At 45.8% G+C, this 17,631-nt stretch overlaps 1 long non-coding RNA gene across 1 annotated transcript in view; it reads left to right on the forward strand.

The window, feature by feature from the left end:
- LOC122900025 overlaps positions 1 to 14,925 on the forward strand; it is a 45,760-nt gene extending 30,835 nt beyond the window's left edge. The window contains exons 2-3 of the long non-coding RNA XR_006383161.1: positions 13,328 to 13,525; positions 14,777 to 14,925. This is a non-coding gene — a long non-coding RNA (uncharacterized LOC122900025). The remainder of the gene's footprint in view (positions 1 to 13,327; positions 13,526 to 14,776) is intronic.
- Positions 14,926 to 17,631: the final 2,706 nt, after the last annotated feature.

Below are 17,631 nucleotides of genomic sequence, written 5' to 3' on the forward strand. Positions count from 1 at the left end.
AACCTCTTTCACAAGGGAGCAGTATTTTAATTATTATCATTTTTCTTCTTGCAACCAAGGTGGAAAAACAATTACTCTCCTCTTTGATTTTCAATATAACATTGGTCATCAATGAGAAACCTCTTAAGACTCCCTCAGGGAGAAATATGAGACTGCTAAAATGTGGGCTAGGAAGGTCTGGTGAAATCATATACATAAAAGATCTTTCAGAAAAGCTCCAACTGGACTTTAAAAAGAAGTCTGGATGAGTCATGGGAACTCAGGCTTAAAATGAGTTTGGAATTTGTCAGTTTCAGTCCTTTCCTTACACAGCAAGAACCCTGAAACTGGGAAAGGTCAGCCGGCTTCCCAAATCCACAGATTGAAAGAAACGTATTGCCATCGTTGCTTGGATCCTTTGACTTCCGGTCTGGGGTGCTCTTTATTACCCAGTGCTTATGCAGTGAATGCAAAGACTGTTCTCCCGTCCACCCAGCTCACAGGGTCATCTCATGCCAACCTTGTGGCATGAGAATGGAAAGGTACTGGAAGGGGTGTTCACGCTTGCTTTCTCCATATTCTTTGCTCACATGCAGTCCCTTGATACACAAGTTACCTACCACTTGTGGCCTTCCCCCCCACTCCCATTTGCAGGCAAAGTATTTTGGAGTCACACAGATCTGGGTTTCAATCACAGGTCTGTTGCTTGCCAGCAGTGGAAAACTGACCAAATTACATAGCATCTCAGACCTCAGTTCTTTTTATCCGCTAAGTAGACCTAGTCACAGTATTTGCCACTGTAGTTTTTGTGTGAAGACTAGGTGAGATCATGCATGCAAAATGCTTGGCACTGTGCCTGACATAGTAAGTGCTCAGTAAATGTTACCAATTGCTGTTAAGGTGAGATCCAGTGTCTTGGGAGGTCAGGAGAACACGCTAGGTCTTGAAGGCTCTGTTCAAGGTTTCCTCCCCTGGCCACCCCAGCTAGCAGCAAGTGCATTCTCCTCTGAATACCAAAGTCATTCCGTTGGGCCTTCCCTGGCATATGCCACCTGTGTTGTCTTGCATTGTCCCTGTATCATCACAAGAATCTTTTTCTTCTTGAGCGCAGGGTGTTTTGTTTTGTTTTGACCTATCTGTAAAACAGGAGGTGGGGGAGGGGCATATGCCTACCTCACAGGGGTTTTGAGAGATTTAAGTATAAACGTGTCTGACAAACTGAGCTAAATGAGAAACACTCTCATTCATGCATTCATTCGCAAGTTTATTGAGAAAATGCTCTTCGTGCCTGGCACTGTGCTGGGGGCTGAGAAAGAATTGGCAGGTAAGACCTTGTTTCTGTCTTCTGGGTCTGCACAGATAAGAAAAGAAGAAATTTCCATGTATGAAATCATGATTATTATTTTAATAATTCTTGTCATCAAATTTCCTGGGATGGATGGAAGCTTTTGCTGGGCTGGGACCTTCAGGAATATTACTGACAAAACCTATCTGGGGTCATGGCTCACATGAAGCTTCAGAAAATCATCATGTCATTTTTCTGTTTAGGATTCTATAGTGGCTTCTCCCATAAAATCCTAGCTTCTGAGCAGGGCATTTTTCCAAGTCTTTCTGTAACTAACTGATGCCTTCTTGCTCGGCCCTCCATAAATCTCACTTCCTGCTCCAGCCATACAACACCTCACTCAGATCTCTCAGACCATCGTTCCTTTCCTCATGCTGTTCCCTCTGTTGAGGATGCAGTTCCTCTTGTCTACTTCACAAACCCTTACCTGTCCTGTAAGACACCACCTTTTCTCAGGGGTTCCTTGGAGGGGGTCAGGACCCTGAGTGCTCAGAGGCCTCCTACCACTAAAATGGTAAATGTTACCATCTGTATTTTCATCTGTACCACCCCCCCCACCAATGGAGCCCTCTTTATGCCAGCAGCCCTGTGTTCCCCACACGCAGCTGAAAACCTGGGGGCAGAGACAGAGCGTGTTGGTGAAGGGAGCAAACGAGTAAGTGTCAGTCATTCTGAGCCACCTGTTCAAGACCTGGGTTCAATATATTAGTCAAGTAGCCAGTCAAAGTGGTTGGGCAACAAAAATTTCTTTTCTGCCACTTCCAAAATGGAAAGTTTGGCCTTCACACAGGGTCTCTCAAGGTTATCTAAAGCTATTGCCACATAAATAGAGGTGTGGATTCCGAGGATGCCCAGGGAAGCCAGAGCCTGCCAGCAGGAGATTTTAAGGCCCCTTTTCTTCCAAAAGGGCCCAGAAGTGATTCTCACTGTAGCTGAAATCAGGAGAGGAGAGGAATGCCCCCATTTCACCCAATGTTTGCGACCTTAAATGAAGGGCTTTCATCCAGTGGTCCAAGAAGTGCCTCCTTTCACTTAATTTTCTCCAAGGATCCCCATGGTATAATCCAAAGGATTCATGCTGTGGGGGTCAGAAGGACGGGACTGCAATTCTGGTTCTACTTGCTAGTTGTGTGACGTGGGGAGCCCTCCTAGCTTTGGTTCCTCCTTGGCTGGTTACCCACCTCACACTGTGGTGGACCAGACCCAAAAGGATGGCATCTGTACCACGTATTTCACTTTTCAATGTCTCATACACGTCCAAGAGGTGTGAGTTCTCTTCCTTTCCTATTACAGAAACTCACTCTGAACACGCTCCCAGTTGTCACCATTGACGAGCCACGCTTGAACGTGGGAAGATGTTTCCTGAAGTCTGGTAGCGAGAACAGGGACACTAGAGTTCACAGCATGGGGTCATTACTGTGGACCAAGCTGTTTCTACATGTTTGCCTTCTTTTCAGTAGCCCTGTGGGGGATACAATCATCATCCAGTATTGTCATTCTCAATTCTCAGATGAAGAGACTGAGGGTCAGAGAGAAGCCACACAAGTGAAAAGCAGGGAGCCAGAATTCTGGCTCCAGAGCCCCGTGGTACTGACTGAGCTAGTCTATCACTCACACCTTGGCCTATTGGAAATCTTGGTGAACAGCAGTTAACTAGTGGGCCCAACCAAGCCACTACAGTCTCAGCCGACAGCAAAGGAACTTGGTCTTCTTGGAAGTTTGTGGAGGCCGCTTCCTACAAGTATGTTTTGGGATATTGAAAACACTTCTGGATACTGCACTCTCATTGCCGTTGAGGCCAGGGATCTGAGGTCGGAAACCCCAATATAACCTAAACTTATAAAAAGAACACAGAGAGATTTTTAAGAAGTGGCAGTTTAATCAATATATAATTGCTACATTCAACTCCGTTCTTGAGTTTTAATAAGTAATATATTTTATCAAAAACAACATCTTAAAATTTACCAATAACTTTCCATGTAGTGAATCATTTGATGCTAATAATAGTAATAATAGTAGTAGTAGTAGTAACCATGACTCACCAAGAGGCCCTTTATTAGTCCATTTAAAGATATTATTTACGCTTCACAACAATGAAAGATACACAGTGTTTTCTCTGGCTTACAGATGAGGAAGCAGGTTCATGCATTACCTCATTTGATCTTTGTCTTAATCCTTCGAGATCGGTTCTTTTATGATCACAGATGAAGAGACTGAAGCCCAGGGGGCTATGAAACTTGCCTGAGCTCACACAGCAAATTAGAAGTGGAGGTGGGTCTCCAACCCATATTTTTCTGACTCAGAAGTCTGGATTTTGAATCTTTGGGCTGCAGTTCTCAAAATAACCCTTCACGTAGGCAGAGATCATCTTTGTTTTGTAGTGGGGAAATAGGTAATGGGACAGGAAATGGTTTACCTAATATTCTCTCAGCATCACTGTGCTCTCGGAGATACCAATTCTTCGTAGTTGTCCGTAAGGGCTGTGGAGTGCGGCTAGCGATCAGCCCGGTGCCAGAACCTAGGGAGCCATCAGTAAATGAGAGCTGTGGTCATTTCTAGAGTGGGAGCTCGGCAGCCCTCAGCCTTGGGCACCAACATGCTACCTGTGTCCTGCACTGTCTGCATTCTATTTTGTGCCTGCTTGTGCTTAGATCACAGGACTTTTCTATCATTTCCATTCAATGCCCACCGATGACACACCACCCCGATAAAGGCCATCTGAATCTCCACAAGGAAAAGCTCCCTTTGTGGGAGGTCCTTCTGAATGGATGTGGCCTGTAGGAGACCCTTGGAGCGCAGACCGGGTCTGTGACTCATGCTGAGCTGTCCCTCATCCGGCTGAGGCTGGCGCAGGATCCACCCACCTCTCTCAAACCCAGTGCTGTCTTCTTGGCACAGACCCCCGGTTGCAGGCTTTGGACTCTCGGCTGCAGAGTTACTCACTCACTGATTCCTCCTTTGGCATCTGCCAGAATCCAGGAGGAGGCTTTGTAGCCTCTCTTTCTCACTCAGCTCTTTCCCTGCCTCCTTTATTGGTGGAATTGCTGGAGCCAAGGCTGATTTCTCTCCCATTTCCCCCAAGGACCAGGATCTGGCAAGAATCATCTCTGCACTTGAGAGGCTGGGGAGAAGTCAAACACCAGTTTTGGCTCTTTGCCTCTGGAGGCAGAGTTAGTCACTTGGTTACTCTGGCTGGAATTGATCAGAGATGTCACGGGGAGGAAATGCGCTTCTTATGAGTTAGCACAGCACGGTCTTCAAAAAAGGGGGGGGGCACTTTTTATTATACAGAGAAAGTGGCAAACTGATTTCCTGTTCTGAGAGGTCTGCCATGATGGTGGTGGGGGGGGGGTCGTGCTGAGACAAGGATGTGGCACTGGGGAGAAGGACAAAGAGGTGTTCTACACACAATGCTTCATTTTATCTCCACCACAACCTATTGTCACCATGCCCATTTTCAAGGGTAAAAATGTCAAATTTGGAGTGCTGTTGCAATCTGCCCTTGCCTGTCCAAGTTCACAGTTAATATCTGGCGGAGCAGACCCATGGACTTAAGTCTGTCCAATGCCAAAGCTATAGTAGGGAAGTGGTTCTTCTCTCTCCCCCACTTTTCCTCTTTTTCCCACTTGTCACCTCCCCCACCCTTCAAGGAGTCAGATATTTTCCAAAGAATTAAAGAACACAATACACTACCTTACGTACAGTAGGTGCTCAATAAATACACATTAAATCTCAATTGTGATGCCATGCCTTTTAAGAGTATTTGCATTTTTCAAAAAGGACTCCTGGAAAAGTTAATACCTAACACCAACTACTAAATGGTGAATTTCTGACACAGGGTATCTTCAGTGAGACATTTCTTTCCTTTCTCCCTCCCCACCTTGTTCCTCCCTTCTTTCTCTCCTTTCCTTCCTCTCATGTCATCTCTGCCTTTCAAAACAAACTCTGGCACTCACTTACGTGTCTTATAGGTATTTACTGATTTAATCCTCATTACCACTGTATGTACGTTAAGTACTACTATTCCTAGCAGCATCCCATCTGGCTAGTAAGTAAATGGGGCACAAAAGAGAGCAAGTGGTTTAGTCGTCTGCTTAGGAACACACAGCTTCCGATCAGCAGAGCAGGGGTTTGAAGGTGGGCGGTCAGGCTGTCTAACCTCTACCGGTATACCAGTCTGCCTGTTGAGGCAGGACTAGCTTCCTGGAGGCACTTCTAGCCTTTATACCCACCTGACATGGTACAGTTCCCCAGGTATGTCCACACGTCCCATACCGTTTATCCTCCCCACCGTGTAAAGTAGGAACCTTCGTTCCTATTTATAACTTGAGCTCTGAGAATGGAAGGGACTTGCTCAGGGTCACACAGCTGGTAAAGTGAAGAGCTTGAAAGCTGGACCGAACTGTGGTCCTTTTTTTTTTTTTTTTTTTTTTTTCCTATGAGGGAGGCTGGTGCTGAGAAATTAGAGCTGAGTAGAGCAAAGACAAACCTTGAGCAGGAAAAAAAGATGCTCAGCGTGTTCATTTTTTTCTTGAGTGGGGAAGTGTGTGTGTGTGTGTGTGTGTGTGTGTATGATAGTCATAAAAGTATTCCTCAGACCTTGAGGTTTTAATAAAATGTGAAAAACATTTTACCAGCACCCTCCCTTTCCTCCTGGATTTTAGGCTCTGCATAATTTAAGGAAATGTAATCCATATGTTTGATTATTCATACTTCCATCATCAAAAAATATTGTTGATTCTTTGAGGAGCTTTTGATGTTCTGGAAGTCAATTTTTTTTTTTTTTTTTTTGGAAGGCAGTGAAGAAGAGAGAATTTTTTAAAAAAAACTCTCTTCCTTTTCCTACTATTTCATTTCCCTTGAAAAAACATTTGATGGCATTTGACTGGGAGATGAACGAGTAGTCACTAGAATATTTCACTTCTTCTTACAGATTTTTAATAGAGTGATGAGTCCAGGACTGCGGTTCTTGGTCTCGGGGCTCTGCTGTGTGGGGAAAGGAGTTGATCTTTATGGGATTCCTATCAGTGAGGCCACTTTACCTTCAAGGTCTTAGCAGTGTTCACAAACCCCTGAAAGGAGATGCCATTGGCACGGTTTCCTGGAAGAGGGGAGGGAGGCTCTGAGGCCAGAGTGGTCGGGCTGGGATGCAAATTCAGCTCTGGCCGTCCCTAAAGCTGGGGTGCTCACACTTTTCAACTCCTTCAAGAGAATACAGGGGTTTTTGCCATCCAATCAACACGTTATTTGGTTTCATTCCTGTCATTGTCTGCACATCCCTAACTAACCACCAAACAACTTCCCAGGAACCTGGGAGTGAGAGAGTTTAAATTCAGGGTCCCCGTTCACTATCCACTGTGTGCTAACCGCAGAACCAGGTGCAGGTAACAACAGAAATGAACCAGACAGGTCCTCTCTCCTCGGAGCCCTGAATCGACATGTGCCCTCCCACTATAGCCTAAATGCCCCCTCCCCGAAGAGGCCTTCCCTGGCTTCCCCTCTAAAGAGACCCTCAGTGACGTTCCATCACTTTGATCTATTGTCATTTGCCACATGGTGCTTTTCATAGGATGATATTTTTCTTGTTTCTCTATTTTTCTCCTATTTTGTTATCTCTATCCACTCCTTTCCTCTTCCCACCAGGAGCAGAGCAATCCCAGGCATACAGAAAGCATGTAAGAAATATTTGTTGAAGGAAAGCATGTCTTATTCATTCCCGTGTCCCCAGGCCCTGAAACAGACTAGATATTAAATAATAATACTATCTAATATTTATTCAGCACGTATGTTCCAAATGTTCTTTGAAGGATTTTACATGCACTACCTCCTTTAGCCTTATGAGGAACCTCTGAAATAGGTCCAGGTATTAGTTCCATTTTATAGGTGAGGAAATCAAGGCACAGAAAGGTCAAGATGCCACAGCCAGCAAGAAGTGAGGCTGACTTTCAAACCCAGACAGTCATGGCCCCAGAGCCAGAATGCTTAACCCGTTTCTAATTTGTTTAAGGGATACATGAGTGTTTGGGAGAGCCACTGCTAAGAGAATGTGCATTCTGACGGCATGGCGATAATCAATGAGCTAAATGTAGCGAGAGGAATCAAAGCCTTAGAGCTGACCCAATCAAACTTTCTGGAGCAGTTGACAATTGAGTTTAGTCTTCGAATGGGGCAGGTGTGAACAGGTGCATTTCAGAATCGAGAGTCCAGAGTTGGAAGCATGGCTAGCATAAAGGAAAGAATGGATGATGCAGACAAGGCGGGGTGGGCTGGGGGGTGAGGAGGAGAGGGAAACAAGGCTGGAAAGGGAGGGGGGCTGGGAAGTGGGGGGCTTGAAATGTGGCGCCAGCAGATGTGGTCTCGATGGTGTGGGAACTGTTTGCCCTGATGGCCATGGTGCCATCAGAACGCCTTGTTTCAAGGCTTCATTTAGCCTGTGTTTGAGCTGCACTGACTTCACTGGACATTGCCCATCACATTGCATTCGTCTTCCTGGTATACCTGGCAGGTCCAGATTACTATTCCCATTTTGCAGATGGCACTGTGGATGTGCAGAGAGTTGAATTTTGCCAAGTTCATCAGCTATGAAACAGCAGGGTGAGGGCTCCAATTCCTGCCTTCCCAGGCGGTATCCAGTGCCAGGAAAACATTCCAATAACTGGACGGAGAAAGGAACGGTGCCAAGGTACCCACCTCAACTTCCCAAGGGTAGGGAAGAGAACTCCCCGGTACCTTCCCCCTTCTCAACGCTTGTAGCATTAGTGAGCAAGAGCCTTGTGGGGGAGGGGAGGATGGCAAGAGAGACAGCAAATTGTTTCTGGATGGAATTTTCCAGACAGGGCCCCAGTCAGAGAACAAATGGGCCTTCTGAATTTTCACTGTAATTGTTATTGACCTTTAATGAGATGAGCAAAATTACTCTCCCGAACCCCTCCACCCCCACCCCTTTTTACAAAATTGTTTTCCCCGACTTTTCAGAAATGAAGTTGGGCCAGCCCGGGCCCTGACTGCCGACTGTGGGAAAACAATACATCTCCTTATGGCCCCAAACGGAGCGTTTGCAATTAATCCATTGATCTCAGTAGAAAACCCTATTGTATCAGGGCCCGCCAGGAGAAAGCTGCGTCCTGCCCTTCTCCCTCCCCACACAGAATGTTCATTGAAGTCAGCCCCCAAATTGATGGCAGGATGTGGCCCTAAAAGCCTCCAAATTAAAGGGGTCCAGAAAATAATGTTGGCTGGGCAGCGGAAGCTGGGGCGGAGGAGGTGAGGAGAAGGGGGGAAGGGGAGGGGTTTCCTCTGGAATTTGCATGTCCACAGCTTTGCAAGCTACAAAGCCTTTCTAGCTGTCCTTGACTCTCAGGTCTCCTCCTTCATCTGTTCCGCAGATTCGGACCCTTAGCTCTCTAGTTTGCTCAGGTTTGGCTCTTTGGCGGTGCTGCTGCTCCTGATGAGCAGACAGTAATGACCCTGACTAGGATCTATGGGGCATTGGACAAGAAGTCTCTCCACCCGCTCTGTTTCACCTCATTCACTTCTCAGACAGTCCTGGGTGAGGCTGATGGAGATTATGAAGACTATCTCTTGTTGAGTGGGCCCCACCTGCCAGGGGGTTTCTGCATTCTTTTTCATTTAACCCTCAAGCCCTAGAGGCAAGCCCAGCGAGCCAGTGGACCAGTAACTGGGTATTGGTATACGCCCATAACGAATACCGTGGGACATGGTAACCCAGTCTATCAGTCTTCAAGGGGCATTAAGCATTAAGCATTCCTGGAAATGCAAGATGAATGCTTTCCAGAGCTTCTCTGAGGTAGAATATGTGGATGAAGGAGTTGGAAAGCTGCCTGGCCTGAGTAGTGAGCCTCAAAGTACCTAACCATCTTCCATGGAGGGTGAGTGACATGATGGCAGAGCCTTATTTTGCTCAGTGGAGTATGGGGTGGGATGCTGTCCTGGGGACACGACGTCACGCATTCATGTGAGGCTGTGCTCTGCTTCCATACGCCACGTGCGTGCGTACGTAGAGGGGCCTGTGCGGTACACGGCCGCGTAGACAACCATCCGCGGTAGACCTGCCATAGTCTCCCCGTTCAGCTCTTCCCTCTTCCGATTCGTTCCTTCTCTTCTAAGTAAATGTTAAACAAATATTCAAAGAATGTAAGCCTTCCAAGTGCCAGTCTGGTCCTGCTGGTGAGTGTTACTCTCATTGAACGGATGAAGAAATGGAGACACCATGAAATGGAATGACACGTTTGGAGATGCGCAACTATTAAGTGGTTGATTCTGAACTATCAAGAATGTAAGCTCTAGGAAAACTGGAGCGTTTTTGTTTGTTTGTTTGCTTGCTTGTTTTTGTTATGGTCTCATTCAGAGGTATACCTCCAACAACTGTAGATCTATCTACCACCCGTGTCTGGTGTGGTGTCCTGCCTGCAGATGGTGCTCAATAAAGCTTGCTACATAAATGCATAAGCTGCTTTTTGTCCTTTTGTAGGATATGTGGGGGCCCTGATTCCTTTCTGTCAGCCTGGTTGCCATAGTGCGTTTGTCTGGTCCTTCTGTCTTTTAATAATCCTTCCCCAAGGATCTTCCGATAAATCCCCTGTAAAGTCCAGTTATAGGACGAAAGTGGGTTTCTTCTGACAAGTAAAAAAGGTATGCTTCCTTTTGTCAGAAAACAAGAACTATAAAATTCCTCAAGTTTCCCATTGGCTTCCAAGGCTTTGAATTAAATTCGGTGCTCGATTTCATATTATTCTTGGGTTAAATTCAGAGTACCATGGTTTTTGTTTTTAATGCATTCTGTGATTTCAGTACTTTTCTCTCTGTACGTGGTTCAATTTTACAGGTGTCTTTTTGGATGTAGAGGAAACATAGTCTAATAATAATAGTGCTCATGATGTTACCGGGGCCGTCTCTTATCCAGAGTCCTATATGTCCAAGACTGCAGCTATGAAACCACACCGAAGCCCAGAGTTTTGCTGTAAGCTTCATAGTCTAGCTGCACCAGTAGTTCTTCATTGGGGTGGAAGTGAGGGGCAGTGATTCTTCCCCTCAAGGAATATTTGACAATGTCTGGAGGCATTTTTGGTAGCCACTGGCTTTTAGCAGGCAGAAGCTAGGGATGTTTTTTCACATCCTACAGTGCACAGAACAGTCCCCACAACACAGAATTATCCAGACCCATAGGTCAATAGGGTCAAAAATTGAGAAATCTTGATCTGTCCTTGTCAACGGTCACAAAGCATCTCACAGAAAGAACTTGCATTCACACCTTGTTCCCCTCCCTTGACTGGATGCATTCAAGGAAAGCGTTCAGCCAGACTCCACATACACTCTCTCCTGAGCAGGCTGTCGGGCCCTCTCCACTTAGCATCCATCTTCCTCATGTAGGAGAAGAGTTGAGACGAAAGAGGACCCCATCTTATTCATCTTTTGATCTTGGATTGTCACACGGGTCTTACCCTGGAGCTGTTTCCATTTAAGCCACCAGGTGACTTCACATCTTTGGCATTGGGAGAGAGAGAATTTCAGAATGAAGTGATTTGCTTTTTATGGTCGCCTTTAATTATATAGTCCCATAGAGGAAAACATAACTCCCCAGAGATCTGGGCTGATAACTTTTGGACAGAGCTGGGGTATTTTTGCTATGTTAGTGTCATTTTGATGAAGACATTCCCCACATCTGCTTCTGCTATCCTGTGTTCTCTTAGTTGGCTCTTAGTACTATCAGCTCTTGGGGCCAAGAGACATCATGATTGCCTGCTCTAAATTTCTGGACATCTGCCTCTATTTCCCTGCTTGACACCTCAGGTTCTTCCTAGGACTAAGCTCAGACTTGAATTCAAATCTGATGGGTTGGAACCCCTGCTGAATCTACTTTTCCTTGGCAGGGGCAGGGGAAAGGGAGGGGCCAGGTTGTGTTTTTCCTCATCCTGGGAAAAACATGCTTCCTGGTAGAAGCATGCGTGTGGTGATTTCCATGGCCCCATGTAGTCACCACCCACCCAGTTTTGAACATTTCTGGTGGCTGTGTCCTAGTGAGGGCTAGAACACCCTTGGTGCTGCCTTTGGGACAGGTGAGCTCAGGTGCACTCAGGCAGTTAGGCACCTGTTTTTCCAATAACATTTACCACTTTGGGCAAAATACTGTGTGTCAAGCACTGTGCCAGTTGGGTTTGTAAGATTAATAAGATCTCATCACCAGCTCACAAAGAAACCAAATGGAAACTTAGAGTGCTCTGTATGCAAATGCAATCATGGAAGCATGGAAGGTTTGTGGAACCCCCTGAAGGATACCTTTCTTTTTTTTCTCATCCTGAAGGAAACCTAACTCAGCCTGAGAGAATGCAGTCAGGGAAGACTTCCTGGAAGAGGGGATGCCTGAGCCAGGCTTTAAAGGGCTTCTGCGGGTTCAACCAGCTTCTCTAGCTAGTCTGGTCTCCCTGGCAACTGTCTCCCACCAGTTCTCCCCCTCCTCACTCCTCTCAGCTTCCACTGCCCAGAACATCTGTGTTGCTGTGTACTTGTTCCAGTGCTCTTTCCCTAAACTTAAAAAAAAAAAAAAAATGGAAACGAGAGTGGTGGACCCAGTGAACTGGGACAATTTCTGTAGTCTGAGAAGTTCTATCTCAGCCTCTCAGTAACTGAAACTCAAAAGTTTCGCCATGGGGTTACTTCTGGTCAACAGCCAGCTGTGTGTCAAGGAGCTCATGGTTTCCTGTTAGACATGGCCGTGGGGGTGTCAATGAGGTTGCTACCACCTGTCAGCCAGCTCCAGACCTACCCCAAAAGAGACCAGCCTGGAGTCTCCAAAGCACAGAACAGAGATTTTTCCAATCCTCACAGGGGCTCTGAGGGGTGGATGTCATTGTCCCCATTGCATTGCTAAAGAAACTGAGAATCAGGTGGGTTGAGTCACTTGCTCATAATGCAGCAGCCAGGATGCAAAAGCAGGGCTTTTTAGTCCAAATCCACTTTCTTCACAATGCCTCATTTTCTTAGCACAGCTGAGCCTCCTGGACCAGTGCAGAGCAAATCAGAGCCCCGTCCTATTTTCCCTCAGGCTCACTCTCACCGAGCTGCTTTGGAGATGAAACAGAACCAGAACAGGGCTTGTGTGTTTTGTTATGTCACACCTCTTTTTCCCAAGATTTCAAAGGCTTGGGTCCATTTATCTAGATACTCAAATTCTCACCAGGGGCGTTAGAGAGGGGCCGGAGAGTGAAATGCTGTTTTGGAAAGGATGAAGCAATCCTTGCAGTGTTTAGATTCAATTCCGGAGACCTGGTTAGAAAAATATTTTTAAAAAACGGAAGGAAGAGTAACTATGCACTCACAAAATGTGGGCTGCTCGTTGTGGGGAACCTTTGCTCTTGGAGTCTGTTCCCAGGGGTGGATGTGTGCAGACCCAAACTGCCGTTAGGAGATGAAAGGGAATCTTTCAACATTTCCTCCCATTGTCTGAGCTTTCTCCCTGCTTTGTCACCATAACATTCTTTTTTGGAATTCCATTAATGTGGAGTTTTCCCCTCCCCCAGAAACAATTAAAAGAGAAGAGTTGGCAGAGCCAGCCAGGAAAGACCTGTGGCTCACTCCTAAGTGAGTAACTGTCACGTGTCTTGGAACGATTTGCAGCTTCCAGCCAAAGAAGTTTGAGCTTAAAGAGAAAAACACATAAACATTCTGTCTGGCTGGAGAGGTGGCTTGAACTCCGTAGTGAGGCTCTAGGAGGCTCTAGGAAGGCTGAGTGCGATTTGGGGACCAGGAGAGCTGGGCTCAAATCCTGATTTCACTCTTTCCTAGTTGCATGGCTTTGAGCAAAGTCCCTAACTTCTCTGAACTTCACCAAGTTCACCAGTGAAAATAGGAATTCTGCTCATGTTATGTATGCTCCTGTAAAAATTTAATGAGATAGGAGACATGAAAATACAGAGCACGTGGCAGCTTTCAAACATGTCCTTTTTCTTCTTTCTCCCTCTGGTCATATCCCTTCCACCTGCACAGTCTCCCACATGGAAGTTTTGAGTCGACCCAGGAAAGGAAACAGGAAGAGTCTAAACGAGAAGCTTCAAGCACTGACAACTTCATTTAACTCATGAGGAATTGTATGTACAGCTGTCTGTCTGTATGTCTGGGGCAGTAATTCGTAAGAGAAGAAAAGAATACTCAGTTGAGGCTGTCTGTCCATGTGGGTTTTCAACAGTGAGTACTAATCACAATATATACAAACATTTTTTTTTTTTTTTTTCTGTATAATAGAAGCTAATCATGTATAGAGCACATGTTCTATCCTGGGTGCTTTGTGAATATTATCTTGTTTAATCCTTACAATCGCATTATGTAGTAGGAATTGTTATCCCAAGGTCCACACGAGGAACTGAGCCCAGAGAGCTAGTCCGTTATGGACCCAGAAGAGAGCAACAGTCTAGAAATGACCATTTTTCAGGATCCGTGGCCTTTGGTAGAGGAATATAGCTAACCCACAGCTACCGGACCCAGAGGGAGGCAGGGAGCCCAAGTGCCATCCTTACTCTCTTCTTACTTTGTGATTTCCTTCTGGCGACTTCTATTGGCCCGAATTGACTGAGAGCCAGAGGGCAAGGGAAGCTTTATAAGGTCTTTATAAAGTCAGCATTCTGGGTCAGAGAGTTAGATGGGGAAACAGAGACCGTGGGTCTATATGGGCATATGGAGATTATCCAGGCGAGTATTCCATCCATATCGAATTCCAGTTCCCATTCTGAAATTGCTTATGGTCAAAAAGGAACATGAGACTTTGACCCAATACCCACAGCCCAGGTTAGAGTGCGGTGAGCCTATTACAACCGGCTGTCCTGGATGTGATGCCACTCTGTACTTTTCTCAGTGTGCAGTATTCCCCAGGGTCTAACAAAGCCCAGACTTTAAGTAAGCATTAAGGATCCTCTGTAATAAGACTCAGATCATGTGGAATCCTGCTCTCACCTGATGTTGTGACCAAACCAGATGGCTCACCGCTGACGGTCACTTCAGTCGTGACTCCATGCTTTGGTTGAAGGGCTTCCCACAGCCCAGCAGACCCTGCCCTCCTGCCCTTCTCCATCCAGCACTCAGTGCACATACCACTGCTCCCCAAGTCCTGCCTGGCTCCCTCTCACTCGGAATTTTAGCATGGCACCCCCACCCCCACGTTTCGGCAGCATGGCACTCGTTTGTCTTGTTCAGTGTTTCATTGAACAAACATTTACCCGATAGACACTGAATGCCTGCGGAGATCCCAGCACTGTGAAAGAGGGGCTGCACAGAGATTAGGACTGGTTCTTGCCTTCAAGGAGCTCACAGTCTTCCTGAGATAGGAGCTCTTTTTTGCATGTGGCCCTCTCCCAGATGGCAGGTATGCTGAGGACAGGGAGTCTCGTTACTTACCTTTATATGTTAATTAACTTTATATACCTTTATATGTTCCCTGCTTAGCAACTGTGCAGTATGAAAGTCTCAGAGAATGTGAAGCTACAGAAGAAACAAACATGGAGAGAAAGATGAAGGAAAGAAAGGAGGAATGAATTTATTTATCTCTGGGATTTGCTAAGCGCCTAAAATGTTCCAGGCCCTTATATGCAATGAATAGCATAGGCTACACACATGCAGGAATGTGTGTGTGTGTGTGTGTGTGTGTGTGTGTGTGTGTGTGCGTGCGCACGCGCATGCACATGTATGCGTGAAGACTGAGGAAGTGGTAATGAATGTTGGCAGAGGCCAAAGGACCAATCAGAAGATAACTTCTTGACTCTACCTTTTGGATGGAAGCATTCAGAATCCAGAGGAGACATGGAAGGATCTGTTTAGATGCCTACCTTAGCTGCTGGGTGATGGTTTAAGAGGACTCATCAAGTTCTGGAAGCAGGTGATTTTTGCAAATGAGGGCTTGTTGGCATATGGTATTTGGATGATACAACTTCTTTAATTGAAAGTGTTATCTTAACCAGAGAGTTTTGCAAAACCCCAAAACAAAGACATCTGTTGCTGTTTTTGTTCTTTTCCCCAGCAAACAATCTGGTGGTGAAAAATAGGACTGACTAAATGGAATGCCAGGGAAAATTGTGGATTTGAAAAACAAACCCCTACATCTTCAAGAGGAGGGTTATCAATCAAGGTGGAAGGCAGGCGGTCTCTGAACAGAATTTTTGTGAGATCTTAGGTCATTATAACTCTCCTTCTTTATATATCAATAATTAAATTTTTAAAAGATTTTATTTATTTATTTGAGAGAGTGTGACAGTGAGAGAGAGATCACTAGTAGGGGGCAGAGATAGAGAGAAAAGCAGACCCCCACTGAGCAGGGAGCCCAATGCAGGACTCGATCCCAGCACTCCAGGATTATGATCTAAGCTAAAGGCAGATGTTTAACCAACTGAGCCACCCAGGTGCCCTATACCAATAATTATTAAGACAACCAATGAGATGAGCCTGTGGCAAATTTAATGCATTTTTCAGTTGTCCATGGACCTTAACTGTTAGCTCTGTGCTGCTGGTGTCTTGGCTGAATCTCTAGGCCAGACCTTCTGGTGCACCGGTCTCCTGGACATCTCTTCCTGGTGTCCCACAGGCACTTCATACTCAACTGATCTCATCAACCCACTGATACCTGGTTCTCCTCCTGTATTTTCCATTATGGGGAGTGCCCCACCACCCACTCAGCCTTGCAAGAATTCTCCTTCTGGGAGACCCTTCACAAGCTTCCCCCTTGGAAAGAATCCCACTTGGCTCCCTTTCTTCACCTCTGCACACCTTTCAGATTTCTGCAATGACTCTGCCTCTCTGCAGACCCCTGTCTAACCTCAGTTCCAGGTATCCTCCAGGGTCTTGGCTGGAAACAGAACTCATCTCACAGGGTTCAAATGAAGGACCATTAATAAAGGGACTATCAGAGAGGTGAGGGCTGGGTTACTGGAGGCATCTAGAGACTAGCAACTGCTGGAAGCTGTTACCATTTGTAGGACTGAAGGCGTGGGGGGAAGGAATGAAGATATTGAAACCCAGTGAGAACCAGAACCATGGATGAAGGGCTACGCAGTGGGAAATACCAGAGAGCCTATGCAGAGCAGAGAGGAAACAAGGAAGAAATCACACAATGCTCCTTCTACCCATCTCCCTTCTTCTTGCTGGTGCTTCCCATTGTTTGAACCCAGAAGTCTAGTTCAAGGGAGTGCAGAAGGTGTGGTCAGCAGTGGTTGGCCTCCTGGGACACAGCACTAGTCAGAGAGGGGCTGAAAATTGATTTGGGAACATGGAAGAGGGGACAGAGAATGGTCAGCTTCCTCCCCCTTATCCATTCCATATTCTGATACTCATGTGCTAGAGCAAGTTCTAAAACCCTGACATGTCTCTTCTTTAACTGAACCACAGTAGGAACTCCCCATTGCACTTAGGATAAAAACAAAGCTCCTTATGCTGGCATTGAATCTTCCTGTTGACCTTTCCAACCTCTCTTGTCCCATCTCTCACTACTCCTGGTTCTTATTCAACACTCTAGCTCTTTACATTATTTCCAGGCCTCTGAATATATCATGCTGTTTCAAATCTTTATGCCATAGTAAATGTTCCTTTATTCCTCTGGAATATCTTCTTCTCCCTGTCCAAACACCTTCCCAACACCATCTTCCTGGTGAAATGCAAGTCCTTCTTCCAAACCTAGTTTAGATGTTACCTCCTCCAGGAAGACTTCTCTAATGGTCCCACTCCCCCATCTGAATTAATCACTTCTACCCCTGAGCAATCTCCATTTTTTGAATTTTAATTTTTGCACTAGTGATATGCTTTGTGATTTTTTTTCTTGAGCAATGTCTGTATCCCCCATCCAGCCTGGTAGCTCCTTAAAGGCAAAGACTGTATATTATGCATCTTGGCATCCCAACTGATTGTCATAGTGCCTGGAACATTAAATCTGTTCAGTAAACATTTAAGGAAGGAAGGAAAGAAGAAACCAGGAGAGGGAGGGAGGAAGGAAGGAAGGAAATCATTCCAACTGTTCAAAGTATTTTCAAATGCCTTTTCACAAACAGTCTGAGTGCTGGGGTAGGAATGGTCATCTAGTGTAAGGACACTGAGTCTTGGGAAGGATGGGAGGAGGCTGGACATTGAGAAGAGTTAGGGATTGCGAACCAGTACATTGGGTGTGAGCCCCAGATCTCTAACTTAAGGGATCTGTGTTCTTTCCTGAACTGGGAACTTGTCTGAGCTATTGTTTCATCTCTAGTTTGGGGATAGCAATTATACATCCCTCTCAGAGTTGTAGGCAAGACAACATGTGAAGATGTTTCATATGCTAT

The sequence above is a fragment of the Neovison vison genome, chromosome 2 (genome assembly GCF_020171115.1).
Source record: "Neovison vison isolate M4711 chromosome 2, ASM_NN_V1, whole genome shotgun sequence".
In the NCBI taxonomy this organism is placed as follows: Eukaryota; Metazoa; Chordata; class Mammalia; order Carnivora; family Mustelidae; genus Neogale; species Neogale vison.